Source organism: Aotus nancymaae, unplaced genomic scaffold (genome assembly GCF_030222135.1).
Source record: "Aotus nancymaae isolate 86718 unplaced genomic scaffold, 86718_ANA_hifiasm-v0.15.2.pri h1tg000003l, whole genome shotgun sequence".
Classification (NCBI taxonomy): Eukaryota; Metazoa; Chordata; class Mammalia; order Primates; family Aotidae; genus Aotus; species Aotus nancymaae.
The window spans coordinates 41,486,148-41,504,436 of record NW_026988414.1 but is presented as its reverse complement, the minus strand read 5'-3'; positions in this window follow the sequence as shown (position 1 = coordinate 41,504,436).

The window sequence follows — 18,289 nt, the reverse complement described above, 5'->3', positions numbered from 1 at the left end:
TTCTTCTACTCTCATTCTGTTACTCAAAATTCAGTCAGATAGTCATGCTTTAGAGTGAGCGAGTTTGGAAAATGTTGCCTAGCTGTATGATAGGTAAGAATGGTAAAAATGGTTTAAATGGGTAGATAATAATAATTGTCTCCCACATGTTCTGAATCAAATCCTGGAACAAACATACAAAACAGAGAATCCTCATTGTTATAAGTCTTAACAATTGTGAATTTCTCATATTATAACCCCATTCAATATTCAAAAAGTACTTTTTTTATCTTGTTAATCATTCTTTACCTAATCTCTGCAAAATATAGGTAAGGCAAATGATGTTATGACTATTGTTTAACTGAGATAAACTAGCAGTATAATTTAGGTTTTGTCAGTCTAGATCTCCAAACACCATTTGGAGAGAAAGAAGGCTACTTCATACTTCATTCCTAGAGACAATTCTCTAAAAAATGTATAATGACTGGATTTGTCCTAATTCTGATATGACATGAAAGATCATTACAAAACTTCTAGAGCTGTTTGATCAATTAAAAATTCTATGTGAAAATATAATGTTCAGGAGACAAATGGATGCAAAGTAGTGTGAACAAATATTGTAAAGTCAGTAAATTTTTTTAGCATTGGATCTACAAAATTCAAACTCTTAGGAAGAATAGTGAGTTACGTTTTATCAAAACATTATAGAAATTAAAAAATTTAAAAAAACATAATTTTTCTAGTATACTTTAAGTATTAAGATAATATTACTTAAAAAAATTTTAGCTCAGTATTGAATATCCTAGTTCAATTTAGATGATTCATAGGGACTTGTTTTATGGCTTTGACCAAATGTTGATAATGAAATGGACAATGAAACCCAAGCTGAGGTGTTCTCAGATGGAGATGAGGAACTTTTTGGGAAGTGGAGCAAAGGTGACTTTTGCTATGTTTTAGACAAGAAAAGGGCCGAATTTAACCCTTGCCCTAGGGATTTGTGGTACTTTAGTCTTGAGGGAGATGATATAGGGTGTCTGGCAGGAGACATTTCAAAGCAGCAAAGCATTCACGAGGTGACTTGGGAGTTGTGAAAAGCATTCAGTTTTAAAAGGGAGGCAGAGCATAAAAGTTCAGAAAATTTGTAGCCTGATTATGTGACATGAAAGAAAAACTAATAATCTGAGGAGAAAGTAAAGCCTGCTGCAGAAATTTGCATAAGTAACAGAAAGCCAAATGTTAGTCATCAAGACAATGAGGAAAATGTCTCCAGGGCATGTCAGAGAACTTTGTGGCAGCCAGTCCCATCACAGGCCTGAAGGATTAGGAGGATAAAATGGTTTCATGGGCCAGGCCCAGGGTTCCCCCTGCTGTGTACAGCCTAGGGACTCAGTGCCCTATGTCCCAGATGCTCTAGCCATGGCTAACATGAGACAAGGTACATTGGGCTGTGTTATCAGAGGGTGCAAGCCTCACGCCTTGGTAGCTTTCATGTGGTGTTGAACCTGAAGGTCCACAGAAGAATTGAGGTTTGGGATCCTCCACCTAGATTTCAGAGGAAGTACGGAAATGACTGGATGTCCAGGCAGAAGTATGCTGTAGGGGCAGGGCGATCATGGAGAACCTCTGCTAGGACAGTGCAGAAGGTAAATGTGGGGTGAAGCCCCCACACAGAGTCCCCACTGAGGCACTCCCTATTGAAGCTGTGAGAAAAGGGCCACCATCCTTCACATCCCAGAAGTGTAGATTCACAAACAGCTTGCCCTGTTTGTCTAAAAGAGCTGCAGACAATCAGTGCCAGCACATGAAAGCAGCTGAGAGGGAGGGTATATATCCTGCAAAGCCACAGGGGTGGAGTTGGCTAAGACCAGGTGAACCCACGTCTTGCATCAGCATAACTGAGATGTTTTAGACATGGAGTCAATGATAAGAATTGAAACTGTAAGATTTGACTCTCCTGCTGATTTCACACTTGCATAGGGCCTTTAGCCCTTTCATTTTAGCCAATTTCTCTCATTTGCAATGGGTTTATTTATCTAATGCCTGTACCCACATTGTATCTAAGAAGTAACTAACTTGCTTTTGATTTTACAGGCTCATAGGCAGAAGAGACTTGCCTTATTTTAGATGAAATTTTGGGCTGTGGACTTTTCAGTTAATGCTTAAATGAGTTGAGACCTGGGCACTGTTGGGAAGGGATTACTGGTCTTAAAATGTGAGGACATGAGATTTGGGGGCAACTGGAGCAGAATGATATGATTTGGCTCTGTGTCCCCACACAAATCTTATTTTGAATTGTAGATACCATAATTCCCACAACTTGTAGGAGTGACCTAGTGTGAGAATACTGGATCAAAGGGGCAATTTCCCCCATACTGTTCTCATGGTAGTGTGTAAGTCTCACAAGATCTGATGGTTTTATAAGAGGTTTTCCATTTTTGCTAGGCTATCATTCTCTATTTCCTTCTACCATGTAAGACATACTTTTTGCCTTCTGCCAAAATGTGAGGCCTTCTCAGCTACATGGAACTGTGAGTTTATTAAATGTCTTTTTCTTTTTAAATTACCCAGTCTTCAGTATGTCTTTATCAGCAACATAAAGACAGGCAAATACAGTATATTTGTCTAAAAATAAGACATTTAGCATTTTTTAAATTCTTTAATATGCAAATTAATTTTTAACTAAGACAGGAATTATGTGTTTATATAAATAATTAGAAATATATATTTGAAATTTCATCAGTGCTAAGCCTGAAGAAATAATTCTTAGAAGTAGGACAAAATGTATCTCTCTAAGCAGCAAATAAAATGTAAAGCCATCTTTCCAATCTTAGTTGTTTAAAGAGCCAGGAGAAAAAAAAACAGACCAAGCAGTTCTAATATTTCAGTTTTACATGTGGAGTAAATTTATTTCACCAGTCGTATGGTTTTCAGTAATAATGACTTCTTCCTAAAATTGCCTGGGTCAGGTCTCAGTCCAACAAGTTGTGACATTTTGGTCTATTCCTAGAAGTTGTGATGTGCCTAACAAGTCATTTATCCTAAAAAATAATTAAGGCCAGAAGAATTCATCTGTAGGTAATGTAATAAATAAATGAATAAATAAATAAATAAATCCATGGTTTTAATGAATTAACAAGCTAACTAAAAGAAACAGAAACCATATGAGAAGTGTCAGTTGTGTGGTTGAAGCATCAGAAATTCCTAATGTAGATGATGGGGTGACGGATGCAGCAAACTACCATGGAATGTGTATACCTATGTAACAAACCTGCACATTCTGTACATGTACCCCAGAACTTAAAGTATAATAATAAAAAAAGAAAATAAATGATAATAGTACAATATTTAACTTAAAGAAGCTAATCATAGAATTTTATTAGTCTGATTTCTACTTAACAGTCCACTTAAACTTTTATAATATCTTTTTAGTATTTTAATTTTATTTTAAATTGACAAATAGTAATTTTACATGTTCATAGAGTACATAATGATGTTTCCATACATACACTATATAGTGATAAGATCAGGGTAATTAGCATATCCATCATATCAAACACTTACCATTTATTTGAGTTGGGTAAAACCGATAGTCTCCTTTTACATAATTTGGAACTTCATATTATTGTTTATTATAGTCATCCTATAGGACTACAAAACATTATAACTTATTTGCCTTCTTTAGCTGCAATTTTGTATCATTTAACAAATCTTTCCCTATCTTCTCCTTCACCACCCTTCATAGCCTCTGGTGTCCACCACTCTAGTTCTTACTACTCTTAAATAACTTATTAAAACATATTTTTATAAGTGTTACTTTTGTGTCATTGATATTATCTTTAAAAGTCCAAGCTACAAATTGTATCAGTATTTCTTTAATTAGAATTAAAAAATAAACTTTATAGTGGTCTCAAAACTATTTCATATAAGAAAAAAACAATTTCTTAACCCTCACAAAGTAAGGGTAAGATATTATAAATAAGTACAGTTTGTTTTAATCTTTAATCAATAGAAATATGAAGTGAATATTTGATACAGTATAGTCAACAGTTATATTTTTATAAATGAAAACTGTAAAATATAAGAAGTATAAAATTTTCTTGACAGTGAAGGATTTGCTTAAGAAAACATTAATTATTGAAAGAAATATTATGCATTAAAGATAATTTTATTTTTAAACTCTAGTTTGAGGTTTCCCAAATAAACTACTGAATGTCAATTCAATTTGAACTTCAGCTAATAGGCAAGCATTTTTTCCCAGCAAAAGTATCTTCCAAATATTGCATGAGATACACTTATACTAAGAAAAGTAGTCAGTTGCTTATCTGAAAATCAAACTTAATTATGTATTCTGTTTTTGTAACTGATAAATCTGTTAACTCTAGGTTTATGGGTACTTTCAATTTTTCTAATTTTCTACAAGGGGACACAATCATTAGGAAATAAAACAATAAACAGACAAAAATAAAACAAACAAACCTAAGGGCATATAATCTTTTCAGAAGGTGCAATGTCTTGTATTTCAGAAAGGAACATATGTCATAAATTATGCAATCCACCTAAATAAAATCAGAAGCACTAATATGAAATCAATCACTTAAATATTTCTGTATCAAAACATATGAATATGAACATTAAGTGGATTCAATATGGGTATAAATAGACTGAGGTCCCTTTATATTTTGCCACCAAATGATTTTTATGTACTAAACCTATTAAAAAAATACTTTTCATTTTGAGAGCTCTTTCAGATTGTGGATTGCAAATAAGTGGTTATAGCCATGTGCAATATATTAAAGAGGCAATTTACATCTTTCCATTATTCAAGCATCACATTCAAGGGATATGGTATTGTTTTAGTGTCTGTTTCCTTATGTCTCTTCTCTTGCAAAAGAAGTTAGCTTCTTCCCCAAAGATGAGGTTTATATTTGCTGCTTTGATTATGGATCAGAGCATGTTTTCTTCCCAACTACATACTTCTCTTGGTTGTTTTGCTATCCTGAAAAATTATCTGATCTAACCCAATCTTCTGTTTTCCAGGGGGTGGGAAAAGGGAGGAGGGAGGTACTAACTAGGCAGTTGTATTTGTTAGATAAATTCAATTTTCTATTTGCAATGCACAGAATGTCAGTTTCTAAGCAAGAGGCTACAGTTGAAAGTGACTGAATACTGAAATTTACTTGCTTACTACCTTGTCCCGGGACCTCTGTTTCTTACTTAACTACTCTGTTAATTGGCCACTGTTGAGTTCAGGGAAGTGCTAGCAATATAATAGGATCTCCTACACTCAATGCTTCTTTGTCAGTGCTGTAAGAAATAAATACTTCCCATGTTTGAATTGTCACATTTTTATTCAGTATAAAATTTTCAATAATTTAAGTAACTACTATAAAGTAGATAAGAATACAAAATTTTGTTGATATTAAGAAATACGTTTTTACTTTAATATCCAGGTAATCATGCTCACCATGTTTGTTTTTTTATTTTTCTATTCACTAATTTTCTCTATTACTACTTATTCCCCTTCTAACCATCTATTAAAATTTGATCATCTCCAGAGTCTATTGATGGGATGCATTTATCTCATGGTCCATATTTATATGTTTGTCCCAGTCTTTCCTGAGAAACACCCCAGTATTTTCAACTGTCTGCTAACAACTGTCATGATATTATGAATATCCCCCTGGTGCCTCAGACCACTTTATTGGTCTGGGAATCCTTTCTTAATGTTCTCTTCCTGGCCATCCCACTTCCAGACATTCAAGAAAGGACATCTGAAAAGTCCCTCTATGGAATAAATTCAATTGAGATACTAATTTTGGAGTCAACACTATTAAAGAAGACAGTTATCAGGTACATAATTCATAATTTACTGAAGTGTTGAACTGGACAGTTTTTATACTCTAAGAGCCTATTTTGAGAAACCTAATCATGACTTCTTAATTTTACCACCTAGAATATTTTAGTAACAATGATCTCAACTAGAGACAATCCCCACATAAATATTGAAGTAATGTTGAGTGATAAGATAATATCACATATTAGGTCACATTTTTACATGATATTTTATATTGTTTGAGCATAATCAATATTTACTATCCTGCAAGATCTTTATCATGCTGAATCAACATTAATGCTTTCTCTCTACTTTCAATTTATCAATAAAGTTTTGCAGTATCAATTTCAAACTTATTTTGAACCGCTCTATTGCACTTCAATTATTTCATAGATGTTTTTCAGTTGAGTGAAGAATTAAAAAGCAGATGAAGTGTTAAATCAAGTTTAAGGATGTGGACAGACACTTTACAAAAGAAGATATACATGAGGCCAACAAACATATGAAAAAATGCTCATCATCACTGGTCATTAGAGAAATGCAAATCAAAACTACATTGAGATACCATCTCACGCCAGTTAGAATGGCGATCATTAAAAAATCTGGAGACAACAGATGCTAGAGAGGATGTGGAGAAATAGGAACACTTTTACACTGTTGATGGGAGTGTAAATTAGTTCAACCATTGTGGAAGACAGTGTGGCAATTCCTCAAGGACCTAGAAATAGAAATTCCATTTGACCCAGCAATCCCATTACTGGGTATATATCCAAAGGATTGTAAATCGTTCTACTATAAGGACACATGCACATGAATGTTCATTGCAGCACAGTTTACAATAGCAAAGACCTGGAACCAACCCAAATGCCCATCGATGATAGACTGGACAGGGAAGATGTGGCACATAAACACCATGGAATATTATGCAGCCATCAAAAAGGAGGAGTTCATGTCCTTTGTAAGGACATGGATGAACCTGGAAACCATCATTCTCAGCAAACTGACACAAGATCAGAAAATCAAACACCTCATGTTCTCAGTCATAGGCAGGTGTTGAACAATGAGAACACACAGACACAGGGAGGGGAGAACTACACACCAGGGTCTGTTGGGGGGAAATAAGGGAGGGACAGCGGGGGGTGGGGAGGTGGGGAGAGAGAGCATGGGGAGAAATGCCAGATATAGGTGAAGGGGCAGAAGGCAGCAAATCACACTGCCACATATGGACCTATGCAGCAATTTTGCATGTTCTTCACATGTACCCCCAAACCTAAAATACAATAAAAAAAAAAAATCAAATTTAGCCAAAAGCTGCCTCCTTACATATTTTAAGTTCAGTGTAAACATTTCTCTGTACATTGTGAACCATATCCTAGATGGAAGTGTAAATAGGCTGTAATCTACTCTTGTGCCAATCACTCAGTTCTGGCCAATCAAATGTGGCCAGCTGTTCCAACTGTGTTTGAATAAGTCAGACACTGAGCTGTAACCAATCCAGCTGTTTTTGAACCTCACTTTGATTTTCTGTACATCACTTTCCTATTTCTGTTTTTAAATCCTCTTCCACCACACACAGCTGCACTGCAGTCTCTGAGCCTACTCTGGCTCAGGAAGCTGCCTAATTCATGAATTGTTCTTTGCTCAATTAAACTCTTTTGCTTTTTATTTTATCTTTATTATACTTTAAGTTCTTGGGCACATGTGCAGAATTTGCAGGTTTGTTACATAGGTATACAGGTGCCATGGTGGTTTGCTGCATCGATCACCCCATCATCTACATTAGGTATTTCTTCTAATGCTATCCGTCCCCTAGGCCCCCACTCCCTGCTATCCCTCCCCTAGCCCCCACTACACCCCCTCACAGGCCCCAGTGTGTGATGTTCCCCTCCCTGTGTCCAAGTGTTCTCATTGTTCAACACCCACTTGTGAGTGAGAACATGTGGATTTAGTTTTCAGTTCTTGTATAAGTTTGATGAGAATGATGGTTTCCAGCTTCATCCATGTCCCTGCAAAAGACATGAACCCATTCTTTTTTTATGGCTACATAGTATTCCATGGTGTATATGTGCCACGTTTTCTTTATCCAGTCTGTCATTGATGGGCATGTGGGTTGGTTACAAGTCTTTGCTATTGTGAACAGTGCCACAATAAACATACATGTGCATGTGTCTTTATAGTAGAATGATTTATAAACCTTTGGGTGTATACCCAGTAATGGGATTGCTGGGTCAAATGAGATTTCTATTTCTTGATCCATGAGGAATTGCCATACTGTCTTCCACAATGGTTGAACTAATTTACACTCCCACCAGCAGTGTAAAAGCATTCCTATTTCTCTACATCCTCTTCAGCATCTGTCTCCTGATTTTTTAATGATCGACATTCTAACTGATGTGCGATTGTATCTCAATATGGTTTTGATTTTGATTTGCATTTCTCTAATGACCAGTAATGATGAGCTTTTTTTCATATGCTTGTTGACTGCATAAATGTCTTCTTTTGAGAAGAGTCTATTCATATGCTTCACCCACTTTTTGATGGAGTTGTTTTTTTCTTCTAAATTTGTTTAAGTTCTTTCTAGATTCTGGATATTAGCCCTTTGTCAGATGGGTAGATTGTAAAAAATTTCCCATTCTGTTGGTTGCCAGTTCACTCTGATGATAGTTTCTTGCAGAAGCTCTTAAGTATAATTAAATCCCATTTGTCTATTTTGGCTTTTGTTGCCATTGTTTTTGGTGTTTTAGTCATGAAGTCCTTGCCCATGCCTATGTCCTAAGTGGTATTGCCTAGGTTTTCTTCTAGGGATTTTATGGTGTTAGGTCTTACATTTACATCTTTAATCCATCTGGAGATAATTTTTGATAATGTATAAGGAAGGGATCCAGTTTCAGCTTTCTGCATTTGGCTAGCCGGTTTTCTCAACACCATTTATTAAATAGGGAATCCTTTCCCCATTGCTTATTTTTGTCAGGTTTGTCAAAGATCAGATGGTTGTAGATGTATGGTGTTGTTCCTGAGACCTCTGTTCTGTTCAATTAAACTTTTAAAATTTGATTTGGCTGAAGTTTTTCTTTCAACAGATGGTGTCAGAAGTGGGATCCAAAGTAGAGTTTCTTATGACCCTCAGCAACAAGGAGTGACCAGGCAAGGGACCTGCCAGTCCTATTGTGTCTATTGCTCTCTTGGGACAGCTGAGGATTGTGGTAAATTCTCAGATTCCAATGATCCACAGATTTGTGTTTTGAACTCCTGAGTTACTTTGGGTAAATCTCTCATCCAAACTGGGTTTGGAAGTAGTGACAGAAATTGGACTTGGTCCAGGATAAGACTGGATCTGATCATTAATTGGCTTGGATCCAGTTAGAGATCTTTTATATCTGACTGAGTCAGAAAGAAACAGGTAGTAAATAGCAATATTTCAGAGGCTGTGAAATTTGGCTTTTGAAAATTTGCAGGGATTTTTGTGTTTTGCTTTCATTTTTCTTGTGACCTAAGGCAGAAAAAATATCATTGGCTAAGTTGATCAAGGAAATCTGAGAGCAAAGCCAATATTTGAGTTAAAAATGGGATTCTTAATTTCTGGAGAACTGAGTTTCTTCTGACTTATACAAGGATAAGTATAGACTCTGGAAGCTGCAAAGTCTTATAGAAATGGCAAAATCTATACATTGGAGAAATGACAAATCTATACATTGTTACATTGGAGCATTCCAAATTAACAACACTGTGCAGAAGTGCATTTGCCTGGGGCTCCCAAATTAGTCTCATCTAAGGATGCCTATTGATATGCAGGAGCTTCTCAAAAGACTTAAATATTTTTATTGAAAGACTTTATAAAAGGCAAATGGAAAGCTTAAGCAACTAATTGATTTTTAAAAAATTAAATCTGCTAATCTTTTGACTTAGTTAAAATTCCACTCCAAAGATGGAAAGAAAGCTTTCCTAGGATAAGTGTTTATAAAAGGTAGGCCCTCAGGTAAAATAGTCTTGCTTCCTTTTCAGCTCTATCCACTCTGAGTCCAGGCATGTAATGCTTTCTTGGCGCTATTCTTTAATGGGCTCCACCCATCACCCTGAATTCAATAATACCTAAGAAACAGTAGTTTTGTTAAAAATAACACCCTATTGTTCTAAATACACTTTTCTGGAATTTAATTGGTTATCTTGAAACTCTTTTGTAAAATAAATTTGTATTTATAAAGGAAATTACCATTTTTAGGATATCTGCCTATGAACATTATAAATGCTTACAATTCTTTTAAATTACATTATTTGTCATATCTGTGTTTAAAGGAGATTTCTGGCCATCTTGTCTTAGGCAAACTTTTATTTGAGCAGATTTTTTTTTTTCCCTTGGTTTGTGCAAATGATGGTACAATATATAGAGCCTAAAATCTTAGCTCTGTGCTTATGAAATATAATTACTTTTGTTCCACTTAAGAGTTGTCCCTTCAGAAATGCAAATTTCCTATTTAACAATTGCTTAGGACAATAAAACTGGAAATTGGAAGATAGACTGGATGAGAATGAGGAAAACCATTTATAGCTGACAAAAGAAAATTCTTACTTAGAACTATAAGATCTGTTTCTATGTTTGTATGTTTATGTGTGTTACGTGTATGTGATTATTTGGTAATTAAAACTAGTTTTTAAATTGTTGGCAAAATAGAAATGGTTTCAAAATGATCAGTTAAATATAATTAGATACTTGCTTAATATGACTGTGATCTTATGTCTTTGGTTTAGAGTCTCTAGCTTCAAGGGTCTGGAAAGGTGGTCACGATAATGTCTAGAGACATGTTCTTACTGCCTCGACCAGAAGCTACCAGCCAAAATCAAGCCCAATATTGTCCCTTTTTTCTCTAAATTCCCTGTTTTGCCTCCTGGCTATCTGGGGATTGGTTGGATCCTCCAGGTATAGTCTTCTCAGCTCTGCCATATGTCCTGATAGACTCAGACAGGCCCAGCCTTCATAGTCCTCCTGTGTGCCACGTGGCACTTGGGACCTAGAGTTACTTGGGGAAGGCGTTAGTAAAGCTACCTATGTCATAGTCTAAAAATTCCTTTCAGTAACATAAAATATTAGAGTAATGTTATGTTAAATTAAGTAATCATAAAATGTTTGAGTCATTAGTAAGCTAAGATACTAAAATATTAATGATTAAACATGAGTTTAAGTCCATATATGAGAATATGTTATTTTTCTATGGTATAGAAAAGCTAAATGTATTTGGCTCTGTTAATAAACAATAATTTGAGTAACTATTTTATCTAAAAACCAATAAAATGGTTTTAATCTACAAATACTGCTATAAAATATTTCAGAATTACTTTCTAGGGTTTTCAGTAGAAATTAGGATTACTAAGAGCTAAAAACTACTAGACATTAGGGAAACAATTACATATATAGAGTCCATAAACAAAACCAAAATATGCATTTGATGAGAAAAGTTATAAAGTCATAAAAATAGGTGTTAAAAATTTTGTCTGCTTCAAAGCTACTTAAAGGTTTCAAATTGATAAAGTAAAAAAAATAGATAAAATAAGATAAATACAGAAAGTTGAAGAAATAGATAAAAGGAAAGGTTTATAAAAATCTTGTAATTAAAAATGATAAATTTCATAAATTTATGTATGAGGCTTTATTAACATTAATTTTAGTATTAAGAATACAGTAATACAAAGGCTTTATTTTCTCTTTTGAACAAAAATTTTGTGTAGTATTAATACCACATAGTAGAATATTTTAGTTCACATTTTGAGTAAACTGCAAAAAGAAATAAAAAAAGAAAAAGAAAAGAAGAGATATTCTGACTTATGCTATTTTAGGTCCTTTGATTGCTTGGAAAACTGAATCTCGTTTATGAAAGAGTATGGGTTTTTTTTATGTTTTAATTATCACATTGGTTAAATAAATGACTATTGTTTTATGGTAACATGGAATCCTATTTTGGTCAAATGTTTTAAATCGTTAACATATTTGACAGGCTTCCTCAAATTAAATTTCAGCTTCAAAATTAATTATTTTTTGACCTCTAACTTCAGGATGCTACAGAGGGCCACTGAAGCATCCAAAAGAGATATAAATAAGACTATTTTACATGTTAAATTTTGTAGTAAGGATTGTCAAAGTAAGAAATAATGTTTAATCTTATTCAAGTTATATTTTAATGAATGTTATTAATAGATGTTTCAGTATTACATGGGATTTCTAAAATTCTAGTATCTCTGAATATATGCTATCAATCACAATTATGGTTATTACGTAAAGTTATTGTAGACCACAGGAATAACCAAATTTTCTTGTCCACTGTGTCTTTAACTATGACTATTTAAAGTCATTTCCCATTAATTGCTTAATTTAATGCAGTCTCTGAAAATTTGACAAGCATACAAATTCATAGAATATGACATCTTTTAAGGCAGTTCATGAAATGATGGAAAATACCTCGAAAAGCACTCTTGAATACAGGTCTGATAATTTTAAAATCATACATATCATTTGGACTGGGTAAGAATTCCTGAAACTTTGATAAAAAGACTGGCTTGTTTATCAAATTGCCAACTCAAGTAGAACAACAATTAAATACCAAGATACTTTACAGATTTTCATGCTAAATAAGCCAGTACTGAACTTGCTAAAATATACAATTTGAATGAACTTCATAGTCTGGGTTAAATTACCTATATTAATCCATCAGTTATCAATGCTATATACCTAAATTAGAGAAATATCTGGTATTCAAAAGTACATAAATCTGTTCCATGTTAAACAGTAACTCACAGTGAACCAGGATGGCTACCTTGTCCTTGAATCTTTAAAGCTTTTTTATAAAAAATTCTACATTTCATGACTCATCGTGGAAAAGATAAAATGATCCAAATTAAATATATATTTGTATGGTAACTTCCAAATTGTTGAAATTATTTATGAGTTCATGACCAATGTTTGGTTTGTCAAAGTGATAGTGATAGGAGACAGAAAAATTCCTAGGCAGACAGGGACAGTTCCCTGCTGAAACCTGACCTTCAAGCCAAGGACAGTTCAAAGCCTCAAAACTGAGCTGCCAGCTCCAGATAGAGTACACAACCTGAGTGAGAATTTCTATCCCCATACTACTCACACTCTCCCAATTGGTTTATTCTAAATCATACATTTTAACATATCAAATGGTGCCTTTACCAAGATCACCTATGGATGAATAAGCATACACTCCCCCATTGTAAGCCCATAAAAACCCTGGACTCAGCCTCACAGATGGCTAACCTGTTTTCAGGGTCCCCTCTCACAGATGAGAGCTTTCTTTCTGTGGCTCAATAAAATTGTTCTCTGCCTTATTCACTCTCTGGTGTCTGCGTACCTTATTACCCTTGGTCATGGAACAAGAACCCAAAAGTTGCTAAGCTGTGGGCAGTATGAGTAAAAAAGCTATAAACTTCCCTCCTGCTCAATGAATTGCCAAAGTGAAAAAGATGTTGGCATGACTCCTTCTGGCTTGCAGACCTACTGAAGTGAAAAATACACACACACACACACACACACATCACACACACACACACACACACACACACACACAAAAAGATTCTTTCTGGGAAGACAATTAAAGTTTTAGGTACATTCTGCTACCTGATGGTCCACTTAAACATTTATAGTTTTTATTCAATTGTCATTTCCACTGCATGTTTTCTGGTTGTATAAAAACTTTCACATACAATAGGGCTAATTATCTTGCAGTGTATTTTACCTGGTAAGGAAAGCTTTCCATGATTCACTGACTGAGGACAATCAACGCCTTCATAATCTAGAACCTGAAAATTGAATTTTTAAGAACATCAAAGACTGCCCTTGCCATCTACACTATAACAAAACTTCAGGACATTGAAACTTGGATTCATAATCTCACAACTCAGAAGGATCCCTTCACACTCTTGGAACTATACGGCCATTGAAACCCTAAGGTAAAGCTAAAAATGGACATTTTCCCCAGAAAATATGACATCTTTGATGTGAGCAGCTTTTCCTTGAGATCACACATCAATAATTCTCTACTATTATGAGACTCTTATCTGAAAAATAAAGTGGTCTGTTGTATGCACTCATTTGGTATACTTTTATTTGCAAAAGATTTTGTTGCCAGTCTTATACATGGGTAACCCTATGCCTTGATAAATGGGAGATAAAGGCCCAATGCTGGTGAGATATGTTAATGGTATACACATTGCCTCATAATCAGTCAGAAAGAGAACATTGGTTTACTCCTCTTAACCTACATCATAGGTAAAAGAGAACATTGCCAGAAGGTCTTTACTCTTCTGGAAGGGTATCATTTGCTAGGTCCTTTCTTCCATGGTTTGGAGTAAGAGAGCCAATGATTAGAAATTTGCACCTCATGATAGGCTCTATAGCAGATTCTACAGTAAAAGCCTTAGTTACACAAGATTTAAATTCTATTGTGGAAGTTATGCTAAATAATAGAATTGCTTTAGATTATTTACCAGCTAAACTGAGAAGTTATCTGTGCAGCTTCTGGCACTTGTTGCCTATGGACAACATATCACATCAGGTATTACAGAGATTCAGTTTTAGGAGATTAATGAAGAGACTGCTTTGTTAAAGTGAGCAGACTCTATAGCTCATTCTTTTATCTATTTGATTTTAGTTGGTTTAGTTTATGGGAACTCTGAGTAAGGAGCAAACTCCAAAATCTTCATTTTATCCTCCTAATAGTCATAATAGTATTCTCCTTGGAGAACTGTATTATGTCACATGTTTTAAATGTTTACATGCAACCATCTCTAGCATGTCAAATGGTCTTTCTTCAACTGCAATGACAAGAGATGAAACAAATGTGTGACCATGAGGATGCCATCACCTATGACTGACATGCTTAGACCAGAAACTCAAAATCATGGTAACCGAGAGTGGCACTAAGGCCCTAGGTTTTGGTCACACTCTCAACTAAGCGATAACGTGACCAAAATGGTAGAAATGTTTTAAGCAAAATGATGAGAGGCTGTGGTTTCAGACAGAGATCATGCACTAGACTGCAATAGACCAGACCAAACCAAAATGGAGTCACTCATGATAAATGTAACTCAATCAAAATAAGACTTTAAGGAAACACATGGATCCTAGAATAGACCAGTTTTTTTTTCTCCTGTAAATAAGACATTATTACAACATAAGGAGATACCCTCTACGCTAACCCTTACAAAAAAAATGACCTGAAGTCTTTCTTGCCACCTTATAAAACTCACTGTTCTACTATTTCCCAGTAGGTTTCAAGAGCAAATAAGTATATTTACGATGGTGATAGTGCCATCAATGACAAAAGTTTTGGAAAATCTCTCACAATTGACAGAATAACCAAAAGGAGAAAATTGTTAAATCAAGTTTAGCCTAAAACTGCCTCATAACATATTTTATGTTTGGCCTAAATGTTTCTCTGCACATCATGAACTATAGTATAAATGGAAGTGTAAACAGAATGTAATCTACTCAGCCAGTCACTGAGTTTTGGCCAATCAAATGTGGCCAACTATTCAAACCATGTTCAAATAAGACAAATGCCAAGCAGTAACCTATCTGGCTGTTTATGGACCTCACTTTCATTTTCTGTAGGTCACTTTCTTTTTCTTTCCATAAATCCTCTTCCACCATGTGACTGCACTGGAGTTTCTAAGCCTACTCTGGCTTGGGAAGTTGTGTGATTTGCAAATCGTTCTTTGCTCAATAAAACCCTTTTAAATTTAATTCGGCTAAAGTTTTTCTCTTAGCACAATCTAACTTTATCCAGAACAGTTTTTTTTTAACATATTTTTTATTGTACTTTAGGTTCTGGGGTACATGTGCAGATCATGCAGGGTTGTTGCATAGGTACATACAGGGCAAAGTAGTCTGCTGCCTCCATCCCCCCATCACCCATATCTGGCATTTCTCCCCATGTTATCCCTCCACAACCTCCCTACCACCTGCTGTATTCTCATTGTTCAACACCTACCTATGAGTGAGAACATGCAGTGTTTGATTTTCTGTTTTTGTGTCAGTTTGCTGAGAATGATTGTTTCCAGATTCATCCACGTCCCTACAAAAGACACGAATTCATCATTTTTTATGGCTGCATAGTATTCCATGGTGTATATGTGCCACATTTTCCTTGTCCAGTCTATTATCGATGGGCATTTAGGTTGGTTCCAGGTCTTTGCTATTGGAAACAGTGCTGCAGTGAACATACATGTGCATGTGTCTTTATAATAGAATGATTTATAATCATTTGGATATATACCCAGTAATGGGATTGCTGGGTCAAAAAATGGAATTTTTATTTCTAGGCCCTTGAGGAATCACCACACTGTCTTCCACAATGGTTGAACTAATTTACACTCCCACCAACATTGTAAAAGTGTTCCTATTTCTCCACATCCTCTCCAGCATCTGTTTTAATTCAGGCAAAGAATGAGACACTCTGAAAAGAATTCTATTCATCAACTAACGTTTTATTTCTATCCTAGAAGTGTTGACCTCTTTCCAAAACTTGTAAGGCACTTAGATTGTAAAGCACAGCATGCTTTTCTCTTACTGACATAAGCCTTATGGTCACTTTGCTGTCTCAAAAAATATATATCAAATTTTATCCATCCCTCTCCTATTTAAAATTTCTTCTCTTTTATTTATTCTACCAAGTTATTTTGAACCTGACTTCTCAAAGTTTTTGGAGAATCAATTGAGGTACTATATAGGGACTTAACTATGAAAAAAATTGAAGCACTAAATAAGCAAATGATGCCATTTTTTTTGAGAGGAGTGCAGTAAATTATATGAGATCATGTATGTTGTAATGCTTTCTTAAGCAGCACATACTATCACAAGTACAATATAAATGTGTTATGTAAAACAATTACCAGTTATTTTTTTTCTAAAAGCACTATGTCAATCTTCAAAGAAAACCTTGAGAAGAACCAGAAAAGGCAATACCATTCTAATTTTCTTTTGTTATTTGTAGTCACATCTGCCTTTCACATGAGAATAAACATTTTTTTTTTAGGACAGGGCTCTGTCTTACTCCTGTATCTTTTTCCTCCAGACAATGCCTCACCCACAGTATAAATGCAAAATATATATCGCCTTTAAATAATTGGAGAAGTTAAGTAGATCTTTAGTAATGCCTCTTTTACAAAAGCCACAAAAGAATTTTGCTTCTAATCTAGCAGTAATATCAAGGTAGATAAAATATAAAATTAGATTTTTTTGAGCCTATCAGAGAACTGAGGTCACAAGGTAACCCAGTGAACTGAATTGAAAGATTGACAGTAGTTTCTGTGGAGACTATTAGCTGCTAAAAGTTTAAAGAATACACAAAATTTATAGCTTTTCTAAAAGAAAAATCTATAAAAATAAGAACATAATGAATAAGGAGATAATCCCTCCATTGAATTGGAAATGCCTTATAATGAAGTTTTAAAATATTTGTGAATTATGATAATTTTAGATGTAGATTATGATAGTTAAAAATTTATTTTGTAAATACTAAAGAAACCAATAAAATAAGACAAGAAATAATAGTTAAAAATGTATGAGATAAAAAGGCATGCAACATAATTAATTTACTGAAAATAAAACAGGAAATTAGGAACTGAGGAAAAAAGAGTGTATAGGAAGTATAGAAATTAAACATTAAGAGAGTAGACTTTTATACATAGAGATAGAGACTAAAATGATGGTTACTAGAGGCTAGTAAGGGAAGGGGAATGTGGGAAAGTTTAGGAAAATATTGATCAAAGAAATGAAATTATAGGTAGCTAGGAAAAAGTTCAAGAGATCTATTTTATAGCAAGGTGACTATTTAAAAATGCATTGTAATTTTAAAAATTGCTAAGAGAATAGATTTTAAGTGTTCTTACCACAAAAAAAAAATATTAAGGATGAGGTAACTTATAATTAGCTCAGTTTAGCCATTTCACCAAGTACACATATTTTAAAACATCATGCTGTACATGATAAATATATACAATTTTTACTTGTCAATTAGAGAAATAAGTAAATTATAGAAAAATCCAAACATCAATAATTAAAATAAATGTGTTAAAGACTCCAATTAAATGGAAGAGCATAATAGATATAAAACAAGGTTAATTATGTGTTTATAAGACACAGACTTTAAACATTAAGACACAAACAAGTTGAAAATAAAAGGATGGAAGAAAATTACAATATGAACACTAAGCAGCAGAAAGCTAGTATAACTTACTGATATCAGACAAAATAACGTTCAAGATACAGAGTGTTATCAGAGCTAAAAAGCACAATTCTGCAATCAATGAGTGGTCCAATAATGAAGAAAACATAATGCTAAATGTAAATATACCCTATAACAAAGTTCCCACATATAGGAAAAGGATTTAACAAAACTAAAGGGAACTAGAGACAAATCTCCAAATCATATTTGAAGACAATTAGATGCCTCTTTCAATAATAAA